The 14995-nt window shown below is 35.1% G+C and overlaps 1 pseudogene; it reads left to right on the forward strand.

Moving 5' to 3' along the window:
- Nucleotides 1–5438: 5438 nt before the first annotated feature.
- On the forward strand, nt 5439–6301 carry LOC141494860 (F-actin-capping protein subunit alpha-1-like; annotated as a pseudogene).
- The last annotated feature ends 8694 nt before the right edge of the window (nt 6302–14995 follow it).

Below are 14995 nucleotides of genomic sequence, written 5' to 3' on the forward strand. Positions count from 1 at the left end.
AGCTAGCTCAGTATTTGGGAAGTTCCATAAGAAAGTGTGGAAGAGAAGAGTTTTAATTAGACTGACTACCAAACTGACATTCTTCAGAACCAATGTGCCAGCCTCATTGCTGTATGACTGTGAGACTTGGATAGTCTACCAGAGTCAGGCCAGGGACCTGAATTACTTACATTTAAATTTTCTTAGGAAAATACTGAAAATAACCTAGTAAGAGTAGATATCAGATACTAAGGTCCTTTTTCAAGCTAAACTGTCAAACATTCAAATGTTACTACAGAGAGCATGCATTTGCGATGGGCTAGTTATATTATTCAAATACTAGCATGCTCTTGCCAAAAAGAAAATTTTATGGATAAGTGACAAAGGACAAGTGCTCACAAGGGAGTGATACCAGAAGGCCAGGAAGGTCCCTCTGATCACAGCATTCCATGCTGGGCAGACTTGTGTTAATATCTCACCTACTGCACAATAAATTCTAAAGTTCTTAAGAGAGACCTTTAGGATGTCCAAATATCATTTTGTATTTTTTGATAATGAAGACATGAACTAACCAACCCACCAACCAAACCAACTAACCCCAGAACTCAGAATAATATGTGTCATACAGTGGCCATGCTTGTTGACTGACTTATGGTCAAATTGATTGGTGAAATATGATACTTTATAAAAAAGAGACTTGTAAATATTTCATAGTCTTCTTAAGATATCATTATTATGGTATTGTTTTTTATTATTTTGTATCAGATGCCTTCTTGCATCAGTTGCTCTTTCAAACTTCTGTATTACTGTAGGATCAAACTTTCCTTCCAACATTATAATAAATAAACCCACCCCTACAGAAATTATTATTTTCAGCACAGCCTAAAATAAATTTCACTTGTGGATGTAATACTAAAGACATTCCAGGTGGCTTTTACAAACAGGAATGATTCCTCCTTGCAGAGACCTTGAGAAAAATAATGCCTAATGGCAATTAAGAAGACAATGCTCCTTAATCAGCATTCAAGTGAAGATAAAATGGTAAGGTAGAAAAGCACAGGTTCTGGAATCAAAAGATTCTTGCTCCAATCCTCCTTATACCTATGTAACCTTGAAAAAGTCATTTATTTACCATGACTATCAGTTTCCACACCTATAAAATGAAAAGTTTTTGATTAGATAGGCTATTAGGGTACAATGAATCTCTAAAAGATGTTAGTCCTATTATTTGAGTCTTATTATTTTATAGCTATTATTACATACATGCTATACATTTTGAATTGCAGAAACTTTGGTCATTCTCATCCTCCTTTATAGATTAAAAGAATTCCTAATCAATGATTAAATGTCTTTAATAATATTGATCATTCAGCTTGCTCTTATAGTAATATGTCTTAGTTCTCAGAGATGAACTACCACTATAGAATTCTATTCAGAGACTCTCAGGAGACTAGATATAAATCTACTGAGGGAAAATAAATTTTCCATATTCAACAACATAGATATTAAGTACCATTCCCAATTATTTTCAACCAATAAAAAATAACAGCTTAATGAAGTCTTCCTTCAGCTGAATGATTCAAACACACAGACTTCACCTAAGCAACTTTTCAGCTAGCCTTGCACTTCTTCAGCTCCCCTTGTCCCCTTTCCCTCTCCTCAGGTTCTTCTTCCCTTGAAACTCAGATATATATATATATATATATATATATATATATATATATACATATATATATTTTTTTTTTTGCAAGGCAGATTGGGTTAAGTGGCTTGCCCAAGGCCACACAGCTAGGTAATTATTAAGTGTCTGAGACCGGATTTGAACTCAGGTACTCCTGACTCCAGGGCTAGTGTTCTATCAACTGTGCCACCTGGCTGCCCCTCAAATATATTTCTTATAACCTTAAAAAGAGTCCCTCCTGATCCAGAGTGTTTCATTTTTTAATTAAAAAGACATAACTCCTCCAATTTTCCCTGTTAAGTTGATACTCATCCTAGAAATATCTATGGGTATTCTCATTTTCTTAATTTTGCCATCTTTAGTCATAAAACATGTACCCATTTTACCTCTTTTCTGAAGTCTCCAACTAGAGAAAAATCGCTAACTTTTGTGCTTTTGAAAATGTATATTTTCAAATTGTTTTACATTTTAAAGTAAAATTCCTCTGCCTCTTCATAACATTAATCTATTCCTATGAATAATTATTATTCAACATGATTAACAAAAAAGTATATCTTCACATCTAGACAAAAATGTATTTATTCTCCAAAGCTGTCTAAAAATCTTATCTCATGGTTTATTCAAATAAATATTCTAATAGTTTATATTAATTGCTATCTATTTTACTTGTGTCAAAACATCAGAATCTTGGGGCGGGGCAGAGCCAGCAGGAAAACAGCCTCTCTCTGGTGCTCTCAACAAAATATTTCAAAAACCTTAAAATTATGACTCTAACTAAATTTTCAAGAGACAGAACTCACAGAAAGATCCAGTGAGGCAATTTTCTATTCGAAGATAACCTGGAAAATAGTGGGACAGCTCTGTTCCATGGGGTTGGAAGGTGGCAGCAAGTGGGATCAAAGGAATGTCAGCCTTCCAGGAACAGCCCCAGGGCTCCTGGGTCCCTGGGAGCCCAGGCTTCTGACAGCAGAAGCAGTTTCCTGACCTGTCACTCGAGGGAGTACCAAGCACAACTTGAAAGATCAACAGGGTGACTTCTACCAGAGCAAGCGCTAAGCCCAGGCCAGTACAGCCCTCCTTGTCCATGGTCCTCAGTACATCCCAGATCCCAAAAAAATGGAAGCAGGCCTGTGGAGCCTCCCAGAAGGAGCTGCCCAGCAGCTGCTACCTGAGCACTCAGTCCAGGGAAGGTAAGGGAGTGGAGGGAGACTGCCAAGTTCTGTCCCTGGGACAGGACTCTGGGGCTTAAACTACATTCAAACCCTGGTTGCAATCTGGTGCCACAGAAGGGTGAGTTTGTGGCCATTCAACAGAAAAGGAGATCAGTCAGAAGTCCACATACTGATGTCCTTGCAGGGATATCCCAATAATACTCAAAAACTCAGGATGAACCCCAAAACCAGACATAGGCTGGGGAAATGAGTAAACAGAAAAAAGGAACCTAATCATAGACAATTACTTTGGTCCCATGGAGGCCCAAAATATACAATCTGAAGATGGGAAAGTCCAAACTTCTGCATCTAAAGATTCCAAGAAATATTGAATTTGGGTTCAGGCTAGGACAGAGCTCAAAAAAGATTTTGAAAATCTAAAAGAGGTAGAAGAAGAATTAAGAAAAGAAATGAGAGATGCACTAAAAACTTGAAAATGAAGTCAGCATCTTAGTCAATGAGATCCAAAAAATGCTGAAGAAAATAACATATTAAAAAACAATTTAAATCAAATGGATAAAACAGTTCAAAAAGTTATTGAGGAGAACAGTTCAAAAAGCAGCAATGGCCAGATGGAAAAGGAGATGAGAAAGCTCTCTTGGAAAACAAAACCTTGAGATGCAGAATGGAGTTAAAGGAAGCTGATGACTTTGCGAGAAATTAAGAAACAATAGTTCAACACTTGAAGAATGAAAAACTATGGGGAAAATGGGAAATATTGAAAAAATATTGAAAAAATGAATGACCTGGAAAAAAGATCCAGAAAAGATAATTTAAAATTATTGGGTTACCTGAAAGACATGATCAGGAAAAGAGCCTTAACCTCATTTTAAAAGAATTTCTACAGGAAAACTGCCCTGATATCCTAGAAGCAAAGGGTAAAACAGAAATTGAGAGAATCCACCAAGCTCCTCCAGAAAGAGATCCAAAAAATACCAGGAATATTATAGCCAAGTTCCAGAACTACCAAGTCAAAGAGAAAATATTACAAGCAGCCAGAAGGAAACAATTCAAATATTGTGGAGCTACAATCAGGATTACCCAAGACTTAGCAGCATCTTCATAAGGGCTCGGAGGGCTTGGAATATAATATTCCAGAAGGCAAAAGAGTATGGAATGCAACTGAAAATCAACTACCCAGCAAAATTGAACATCCTTTTCTGAGGGAAAAAATGGACTTTCAATGAAACAGGAGAATTTCAAATGTTCCTGTTGAAACAACCAGAGCTGAACAGAAAGTTTGATATTCAAGTATAGGACTCAGGTGAAGCATAGTGAGGGAGGATGAGAAGGGTAAATTATGAGGGACTTAATGATGATGAACTGCATGTATTCCTGCATGGAAAGATGATACTGATGATATTCATATAAACCTTCTCATTTAACAGAGCAAGTAGAAGGAGCTTTTCTAGATGAGGCACAGGAGAGAGCTGAATTTGAAGACATAATATATTGTAAAAATGGCATCAATGGATTTAAGAGAAATGTACTTGGAGTAAGAGAAAGGAGAGGTAGAATAGGCTAAGATATCTCATGTGAAAGATATTTCATGTAGCTCTTACAATGGGATGGAAAGGGGGAAGGTGAGGGGGAATGAGGGAGTCTTCATTCTCACCAGAAATGGTTTGGAAAGGAACCAGCATACACACTCAATAGGGTGTGAACATCTAGAAGGAAAAGGAGAGAAGGGGAACAGGGGGAGTGGAGGGGGGTGTGGGTGATTGAGGAGTGGATAGATCATAGGAGAGAATAGTCAGATAATAACACATTTTCTTTTTTGTTGCTTTTTTCAAGGTGGTAGAATTGGGTCACTTGTCCAGGACCACAGGGCTGGGTGGGTCTCTGGGATGGGATATAGATTTTGGACCTCTTGGCTCCTGGGCCAGTGCTCTGTCCACATCACCACTTGGCTGCCACACAGCATATTTTTCAAGAGGGACAGAGTGAAAGGAGAGAGAAAACATAATAGATGGTAGAGGGGAGAAATGAATGGAGGGAATTACAATAAGCAACAGCAACTGTGGAAAAATATGGAAGTGACTTCTATGATGGAATGATGATAAAGAACGTGATACACCAGAGACAGAGCTGGTGGTATCAGAACAGAGACTGAAAAAGGATTTTTTTTCCTCTATTTTTCACTTCATTTCTCATGAGGTTTTATATTTTTGTGGGGGAGAGGGTATTATGTTTACTCAAACAAGAATATTTTAGTAATGTGTAAATAAATTAAAGAAAAGTTTTTAAAAACATCAAAATGTTTAGCCATAACTTTGGTAATATTTTATCTACATTGACATTATTACAAATCTCTTTTTCCCAAACCATTTTTTCTGACCTTTTCAACAATAGTTGTAATATTTAAAAACGGCTTTAAAAAAGCTCTTTACTTCAGGATAAGAGAAAACAGGCCATGAAAGAGGAAATAAAACACCTACATTACTTTCTATTCCAGGAAGTCTATCTTTTAATATCAGTGGAAATGCCTCAGACCCTAAGCAGGGATACTTCATTTTTTCCCCCTATTTATAATCTTTTTGAAAGTCAGAGAAAGTTGAGAGCAGCCCAGGATGGCCGACTCCGAGGATCAGGTTTCAGATGAGGAGAAGGTATGGATAGCTGCCAAGTTCATAACTCGTGCTCCCCTGGGAAAATTTAATGAAGTGTTTAATGATGTCCGGTTACTACTTAACAATGACAATCTTCTCAGGGAAGGGGCAGCTCATACATTTGCCCAGTATAATATGGATCAGTTCACTCCAGTGCAAATAGAAGGATATGATGATCAGGTCTTAATTACAGAACATGGCGACCTGGCTAGTGGCAGGTTTTTAGATCCAAGAAATAAAGTTTCCTTTAAGTTTGATAATGTACAGAAAGAAGCAAGTGACCCCCAACCTGAGGACATAGATGGAGCTCTGAAGTCATGGAGGGAATCCTGTGACAGTGCATTAAGGGCCTATGTGAAAGATCATTATTCCAATGGCTTCTGTACTGTTTATGCTAAAATTATAGATGGGCAGAAGACTATTATTGCCTGTATTGAGAGCCACCAATTTCAGCCTAAAACCTTCTGGAATGGTCGTTGGAGATCAGAGTGGAAGTTTACCATCACCCCACCTACAGCTTAGGTGGTTGGAGTGCTAAAGATTCAGGTCCATTACTATGAAGATGGTAATGTTCAGTTGGTTAGTCACAAAGATGTACAGGATTCGGTAACTGTTACTGATGATGTACAAACTGCCAAGGAATTTATTAAAATCATAGAACATGCTGAAAATGAATATCAACTGCGATTAGTGAGAATTATCAGACAATGTTGGACACCACATTCAAGGACTTGCACAGGCAACTTCCAGTCACCCGAAGCAAAATCAACTGGAACAAGATACTCAGCTACAAGATTGGCGAAGAAATGCAAAATGCTTAAGTCTGGATATGAAATTCTCTGATTGTAACATGCAAAAAAGAAGAAGAAAGGGGAAAAAAAGATTCAAAATTTGGTCTTATAAATAGGTGGTTTATAAACAAGTGCAATCTTTTGCTAGGGTTTTCAAAGTTAACAGGTTTTCTAGCCTCTTGGAATACTATTGAACCAATAGCATTTGTCTTGATTTTTTTTGCGTGGTCCTTACCATGTAACTTCCTATTGTGACTGTATCTACTTGTAGGATTTTTTTTTATTCAATTATTTTTAACATTGAAAAAAGAAAAAGAGAAAGAAATATGTCTTGGAATTTATGTACTGGTTAGAAAATTTCCTAGCCATGAAAGCCCTCTCACAAACAGGCAGGTAATGTTTCCAATACTCTCTCACCTTTATCCTTAATAGCCCTCTGCTCTGGTACACCAGTGGTTTTTACTGATCAACCAATAGCTAAAGATGCTATGCTGCAAGATAAATCTACAGACATCCTTTCTCTTCTGACTGCTGATTGTCACTTCATGGCATATTGATAGCTGTAGATTCTTAAATATTTGGAATGGGGTTTTTAAGGTCCCTTTGGTAGAAAAGGGTTTTCTGGAATTCCATAATGACCAGTTTCTCTGGGGAAAATTTGGGGGGTTTGTGTTGTTGTTTATTTTTTAATCCAAAGACTTGAACCACATTCATTCCAAGTGAACTTGTTTGCTTTCTTCTTTTTTCTTTTCAAAAATTCCCTTCCCTCCAATAACTTGGTTGTTATAGGCATCTGCATTTTTAGAATATAGTTACCCCATTTAAATATTTTTTTTTATATTCAAGAATTGCTGACACAGTCTGGATGTAGAAGAATAAACATTAAAACTTGAAAAATGCAGATGCCTAATGAATAATAGGCATATTGTGCTTTAATGCTTTGTGGCAGGTTTACTAGACTTTGTACTGTAAATGTATGAATCAGACAATTGCATAAATCACAAATAAAAACAAAAAAAGATTTGCACCAAAGTGAGAAAATTAACTTCTAAGCAGTGTCTTTCTATTGTTACCTGTTTCTTAATGTATTTAAAGGGAACACTGGCAATTCACTCTAAATGGTTTGTAAAACTTGTTTGACATTCTTCTTCATTCCTGCCTGCCAAGAACTTAACTTAGACTGTGATGCAGCAGCCCTTCAGGAGGGTGAGTGAAGGTATGTGTTCCATAGATCTCAAAACACAGGGACACCATGGATTTGCTATAGCTAGTATCTGAACTATGTATGGTGAATTCATTCTACATTGTTTACACTTAGGTGACCAGTCCTTAACATGAGGTCATTTTTTTTTAAACCAAGTGCTGTCTTCCTATCTCCAAATACTCATTGAGGAGGACACTGTGCTTAAAATGGCATTGTTTTTGTTCAATAACATGATTAATAAGCAAGAGTGTTTCCAAAGTGTCCCGTTACTTATGTAAACCTTTTTTTCCAAAATAAAGTACATTTGTATTATTTCCCATTCATAATATCCATTCATATTACAAAATCTTCTGTACCTACTAGTAGAAAGAAATACAATGGTTTTGTTCTAAAAGAAAAAAGAAAAAAAAAGAAAGTCAGAGAAAGTTTATGTACAATTTGTAATATATTTTAAATACAAAAATTATGTAGATTACAAAGAAAGTCAATTATTTTGAAAAATAGTTACTTTTAAAAAACTACCTCAAAGACTGCAATTTAAGTCTATGTAATGGAAACTTGGGGGGGGGAATGAGAAAAGAAGTCATTGGTGATATAATCTGGTTGCTAATGGTTTCTAATCAAATGAGGTTTCTAATATTCACTGAATCTTAGAATTCTTCTCAAGAGATTACCACCTTTCAAGACTATCTAAAACAAGAAGTACCTAAATAAAAATGCCTCTCATAATACAGCACCAAAATATTCATATAACCTTTACCTGAATAAAAGGAGAATCTCACTTCCTCTAAAGATGGTCCATTAGTTCTGATATTACTATTTTTATCAAGAAGTTACATAAAATCAAATTCGGGTCCCCTGAAACTTGTATCCATTTCTCCAATTTACCAAGTCATTAGGCTTGCCCTATGAGGACAATAGGAATAAACCTGATATCTACCATGTCAGTCTTCAAATTTTTAAAGAAAGGTGTTTGAGGAAATGGCATTTCTTCACATTCTTGTTTTTCTCAGTATATTCTCCAACTCAGCATTTGCATTCTAAGATGATGGCATCTGGAAGTAGTAGAGTAGTCCAAGAACAAAGCAAAGTGGATCTATTACTTCTCCATATCTAGACACTATGACTCCCAATGGAGTTTATGATCACATTAGATTACCATGTCATAATGATGATTTGATGATTTATATTAAGCTTGCAGTTCACAGAACCAACTTAGATTCTTTCAAATGAAGTGCTATTAAACCATATTCCTGCCAGATTGTTGCTGCTATTGCTGTTTTTCTTGCTACTGCTTTAATATTTATCTATTAAATCCCAGCTTCCTAAATTTGATCTATTGCTAGCTAATCATTCTGACTCCATAATACTTATGTATGAATAGTACAGACTACCATCCTTCCCATATTTGTGTTATTTAAAAATCGGATAGGCCATATCATCTATATATTTTTTTCAAGTTGCCAATAGTAATTTTTTTTTACTGTGCTCCTACTGACTGGCCCAATATCTCTATTATTATGATTGGAAAAATTGATTTCTAGGAAAATCAAGTTGAGCTTTTTAAAGTTCTATTACTATGCATTTAAGCTACTATATAATATATTTTTATTCTGTTTTATATATTCCTTAATATTTCAAATTGCTTTTTAAGGGTTCTCGTATGTTAAGGGACACGGAAATATGCAATCTATAAAAACAAAGTTCATAGATAATTCTAAACTAAGGAATTTAAGTCTGGAGTCTGGAAAGATTAGGAAAAAAGTCTGTATACTACATGTTCAAAATTACACCTAAATTGTTTTTCTCCATTTTTTTTATGTGTAACTTTTTTTTTAGTTTTTGCAAGGCAATGGGGTAAAGTGGCTTGCCCAAGGCCACACAGCTAGGTAATTATTAAGAGTCTGAGGTCAGATTTAAACTCAAGTACTCCTGACTCCAGGGCCAGTGCTCTATTGTGCCATCTAGCCACCCCATATGTAACTTTTTAAAGGAAGTACTTAATTGCTTTTTGAATACTAATAATCCTCTAACCAAACTCTGCTCTTTAACATATCCATGAACACAATATCTAATATATATATATATATATATATATATATATATATATATATATGTATATATATATAACCTAGCTCTAACATCACAACATGGAAAATAAGAGTTTTATAAGAGGAGAAATTATTTATTCCAAGCCTAATCTTTACAAAGTTGGATCACTATGTATCCTAATAAAAGATCTTGAGCTTCTAGATTGATTGGGAGGGAATTTCTCCTTGAAAGAGTTATTAAATCTTTGAAATATGAACCCACACAAAAGAAATAATTGCTTTCTTGTTTTATGCATATCTAAGTTTTCCATTTGGGGAGAAGATTGCCTGCCACTCCCACATCTTGATTTTGATGTTTTATTTTCTAGATTCACTACTTATTTCTATAAGATTTTCAGCACAGGAAACTGGGACATACTAACATCAGAGGTCCTCAATGCTTATAAGTAGGGCTGCCTGAGAAATAGACAAATTCTGTGGAGACAAGATATGAGATATAACAAATATTGTGAAAACTAACTCATAAGATCAATGCATAACCATCAAGGTCCATGCCCTTCCAGATATGGGGAAATTAGTGATTCATTTTGAGAAGTACAAAAATAACACAAGCACTAATTCACAATTTAAATGATAAAACAGGCTTTTGGATCCATAAAACTGCAGATGTCTTCTTATCTTTAAGTGTGTTTTTAGCTGAAAATCTGAGTGAGAGCAAGAAGGCATACAAAAAAGTTGCCTTTTAGATTTGTTTCTATAAATAAATTATTATTAATAAAAAATATCTATATTCAAAGGAAGAAAAATGGATCCAAATTAGCTAATAATCTGAAAAGTCAGTTGTACAATTAATAAATAAGTGAAAAAGCTAATGAATTAGTCACATATCTTGCATATTAGAGTTGGAACTTGAAATTCAGCTGCATGTTTTATTTAAAACGCAATGTACTATATAAATAGATCATTAAAATGTACTTCTAAATAAAACTGTAAATAAAAATGTAAAGAATAGCAGACTGTATGAGAAAGTAGGGAAGATGGTTAAATGACCTTGTACATCAAGACCACATAGCAAAAAAATGACATGGAATGTGAAGGCAGAGGAAGAATGAGAAAGGAAATGGACAAAAAGAATTATCAGCAAAGCATGCATTCATCATCAATATTTAGAGAGTTATTTGAGTGTCTATGCTGCACTATGCTGGGTGTGAGGAGGTTGTTCTCCATCAGCACGGATGTCGCTGACTATGTGGAACTGGAAGTAGGTCAGAAACAGAGAAAAACTTGGTTGTCGAAAAAGAAAAGTTACTTCAGTTATTTATAATGAACTGAGAAAAGAAAATACTCTTAGTTTAGAGCCCCACACTAAAACCATGCAAGAACTAAGCCAATTATGCATGTATTTTGGGCATTAAACAATCACAGTCTTTTTTAAATTGTTATTGCCTACATTTTTTCTCCATGTTATCCATTTTTTCACTTTGGGTACCAAGCTTGAAATGACTAAGATCTCTCACCTCTATTATTTCTCCCTTCTAAAAAAAACCCTTCAAAAAAAAACTATTTGATCATTAAAGGAAAATGAGTAATCATATTTTCTGCTGGCATCTCTCCTGATTGTGCTCCACCCTATCTCTCTCTCTCTCTCTGTCTCTCTCTCCTCCCTTCCATAATTATTTTCTATAAATTTTATTGCATGCCATTAAATGTTGGGGAAATAGAAAAGGAAAGAATAGATCATGGACTCTATTGTAATAAAGTTTTCAATCTAATAAAGAATAATGATTTTATATATATATATATATATATATATATATATATATATATATATGAAGGCAAACTAAGATTTAAAGTGTTAGAGCAAAGGAGATAGCAATATATTATTTAAAAATGTGTTTTTACTTTGACCTCTATGGAAATGACCTATAAGGAATGAATTCTTGGAGGAGTTTGCCATTAAGCTCGGACAATATCAGAAGGTTTAATGGACGGTCACTAAAAGAGATGGTATTGACATTTTATATTTTATTGCCATTAAGTATATATTCCTCTTCCATGTAATTTTTCATGTTCATGTTTTTCTTCCCCAATCTAAAATGCTAGATCTCTAGACCAAATTTCCAAAGACTATTCCCCACTCCTCTCTGGGGAAGCACAATTTACATCATAATGACTATAGGCTAAACCATGGCTTAAATTCATCTAATATAATACATTTAATAAGCACCAGACTATATTCATGACTATACTGCCATCTACCAGGCAGCAAAAATTACCAGTATCTTGAAATCTGCCCTTTTGAAGAGACAGAACCAAGATGGCATGAGCTAACATGCTCCCAGAGCATTTCCCTACCAAAGATAAATGAAGTCACTACTCTGACATTCATACTACAGATCCCACTAAGAAAAGGAGAAGATTCAAAAAGGTTTTTAACTGTAGACATTGTGGAAGATCCTCAATGAAGTTCTGTCTCTTTGAGGGAAATAGGGAAGTGAATCCAGGAGACAGGAGAGGTGGAAAGCCTACAGGAGGCTCTTAGCCACAGTGCAATCCAGGTCCACACAGCATAACAACAGGAGAGGTCCTGGCAGCTAGATTGCAATATAGCAGGGAGGATCCCAACCCCAAAGTCTGAACCCTGAGAACACCATAAATAAAAGACAGGACTGGGTCAGGAACAAATCACTGTTAAGTCAGAACCTTAACATAAAGGAGGGGGGTAAAAACTCTGCAAAGGCAAAATCTGAGCTGCATAGGCAGCATCATAACATCATGTCTAACAACAAGACAGGGATCAGACCCCAGCCCCAGCAAAAAAAAAAAAAAAAAAAAGCTTGGATCTATACTCCCTATACCCCAGGAGCAGAGCTAAAAATAACAAAGATGAGCAAAGAAAAAAGATAAAAGTGTGCTCACTATAGAAAACTACTTTACAGACAAAGATGAAAACAATGAAGAAAAAAGCAGTGAAAAATCACTCCAAGGCTAAGTAACAAAACAGTATTTAAACTGGACTCACAAAAGCTCATTGAAGAGCTTAAAAAAGAATTTTGGGGGTGGCAGTGCTGCTAGGTGGTGCAGTGGATAGATCACTGGTCCTGGAGTCAGGAGTCCCTGAGTTCAAATTCGGCCTCAGACACTTAACAATTACCTAGCTGTGTGGCCTTCGCCAAACCACTTAACTCCATTGCCTTGCCAAAAAAAAAAAAGAATTTAAAAACCAAAGAAGAGAGGAAGAAGAAAATTTGGAAAAAAGAAATGAAAGTCATGCATGAAAATTATGAGAAATTAACCAAAGAAATCAAATTGGTTAAAAGTAAAAAATAACCAACTGGAAAAGGAAAAACAGAAGCTAATTGAAGAAAACAAAATCCCCCAAATTAAAATTGAACAAATAGAAACCAATGAATCTACAAGACTACAAGATTCCATCAAACAAAATTAAAAAGCTGAAAAATTTGAAGAAAATGTAAAATACTTTTTAAGGAAAATGAATGAACTGGAAAATATATACAGGAGAGACAATTTACAAATCATCGGACTACCAGAAAATCTGGAACAAAAAAAGAACATGGAAAACATCATGCAGAAAATTATAAGGGAAAACTGTCCAAATCTACAAGAACAAGATAACAATATAGGCATTGAAAAAATCCACAGAATCTCTCCAGAAAGAGATCCCAAGATAAAAACTCCAATGGCTATAACAGCCAAATTCTGGAACTCTCAAAGAAAAGACAGAATTTTGCAAGCAGCAAAAAGAAAACAAATCAAATACAAAGGGAATACTATCAGACTCACACAGGACCTATCAGTCTCAACACTAATGGATCAGATTCCTGATATAGCATAATTCAGAGAGTAAAGAACCTAGGATTACAACTCAGAATTTACTACCCTGCAAAATTCTGCATATGCTGCCAGGGCAAAGGATGGGCGTTCAAAGAAAGTAGAGGACTTCCAGAATTTCCTGACACAAAGACCAGAACTAAACAGAGAATTCCATAGCAAAATACACAACTCAAGTGTTGCAAAACAAAAGGGAAATGAAAAGGGGAAGGGAAAATAATACAAAACAAAACAAATGATGGTCAAGACCATCAAATTGTATAAAACCCTAAAAGGAAATCTATAACACTGCTAATTCTTTAGAACTTTACTTCTCAGGAAAATAAATGGGTAGAATATAATTAAAGAGAGTGAACCTAATAGATATGGGTATAATTGGTTTTTATCTCTCTATTGAAGAGGTCCACTATGACATCACTATGTTTGAGACAAAAAGCCGTGAAGAAAAGCAAGGGTGTTAACTGTAAACTTAAGTGCCTCATTATCCTTTGACTCACTTTAAACACATGGTGCTTGGCACTTTGTCTGATGAGGGCTTCATAAACTTCCTAAGTCTTCCAGAGTCTCTGCAATTTACTCTCATTTGTGAAATTCTCAGGTGAGACCTCCAGAGCCTAACAAGTACTTAGAGATCATTAAGATTCTTGCAGTTAATTAGATCAGGTTTTGATTTAACCTATGCTTCACTTAACAAGGGTTTAAATGCCTTGAGTGGGGAAGAAGGACTTGAAAAAAGGGAAGGCAAAGGTTTAAATGAAAAGAAACTGAAAGTTAAATTTTTTAAAAGAAAAGTCAAAGGGGAAAGGTAGTAAAATTTTGGTGTTGAGGAATCAGAGAAGAGTAAAGAGAAAAATATAAATGAAGAAAGATAGCATCGAGGAAAATACAGAATTAGTAATCTTAACTGTAAGTGTCAATGAGATGAACTGTCCCCAAAAAAGGAAGCAGATAGCAGAATGTATTAAAAGCCAGAATCCTACAATATGTTGTTTACAAGAAACACATTTCAAGTAGAGAGATACACACTGGTTAGAGGAAAAAGGTTGGAGCAAAATATATTGTACCTCAGTTGGAGTAAAAAAAAAAAATAAATCTGGAGTAATAATCCTAAATCTCAGATAAAGTAAAAGCAAAAATCAATCTCATTAAAAGGGATAAGGAAGGAAACTACATCTTCTTTAAAAGGCACCATTGGTAACGAAGGTATATCATTACTAAACCTGTATGCACCTAGTGATATTGCATCCAAATTCCTAGAGGAAAAGTTGAGTGAACTACAAGGAGAAAAAGGCAGCAAAACTTTATTAATGGGAGACTTCAATCTCCCTGTCTCAGAACTAGATAAATCTAACAACAAAATAAAGAAGACAGAAGTTAAGGTGAATGAAATCTTAGAAAACATAGATATGATAGCTCTCTGGAGAAAACTTAATGGGATAGAAAAGAATATCTTTTTCTTGGCAGTACATGGCACCTACACTAAAACGTATCATGTACCAGGAGAAAAATACCTTATAATCAAATGCAGAAAAGCAGAAATAATAACTAACCAGTTCGCAAAACATGATACCATAAAAATTGCATGTAATAAAGGGCCGTGGAAAGATAAACCAAGAA

This window comes from Macrotis lagotis, chromosome 8 (genome assembly GCF_037893015.1).
Source record: "Macrotis lagotis isolate mMagLag1 chromosome 8, bilby.v1.9.chrom.fasta, whole genome shotgun sequence".
NCBI lineage: Eukaryota > Metazoa > Chordata > Mammalia > Peramelemorphia > Peramelidae > Macrotis > Macrotis lagotis.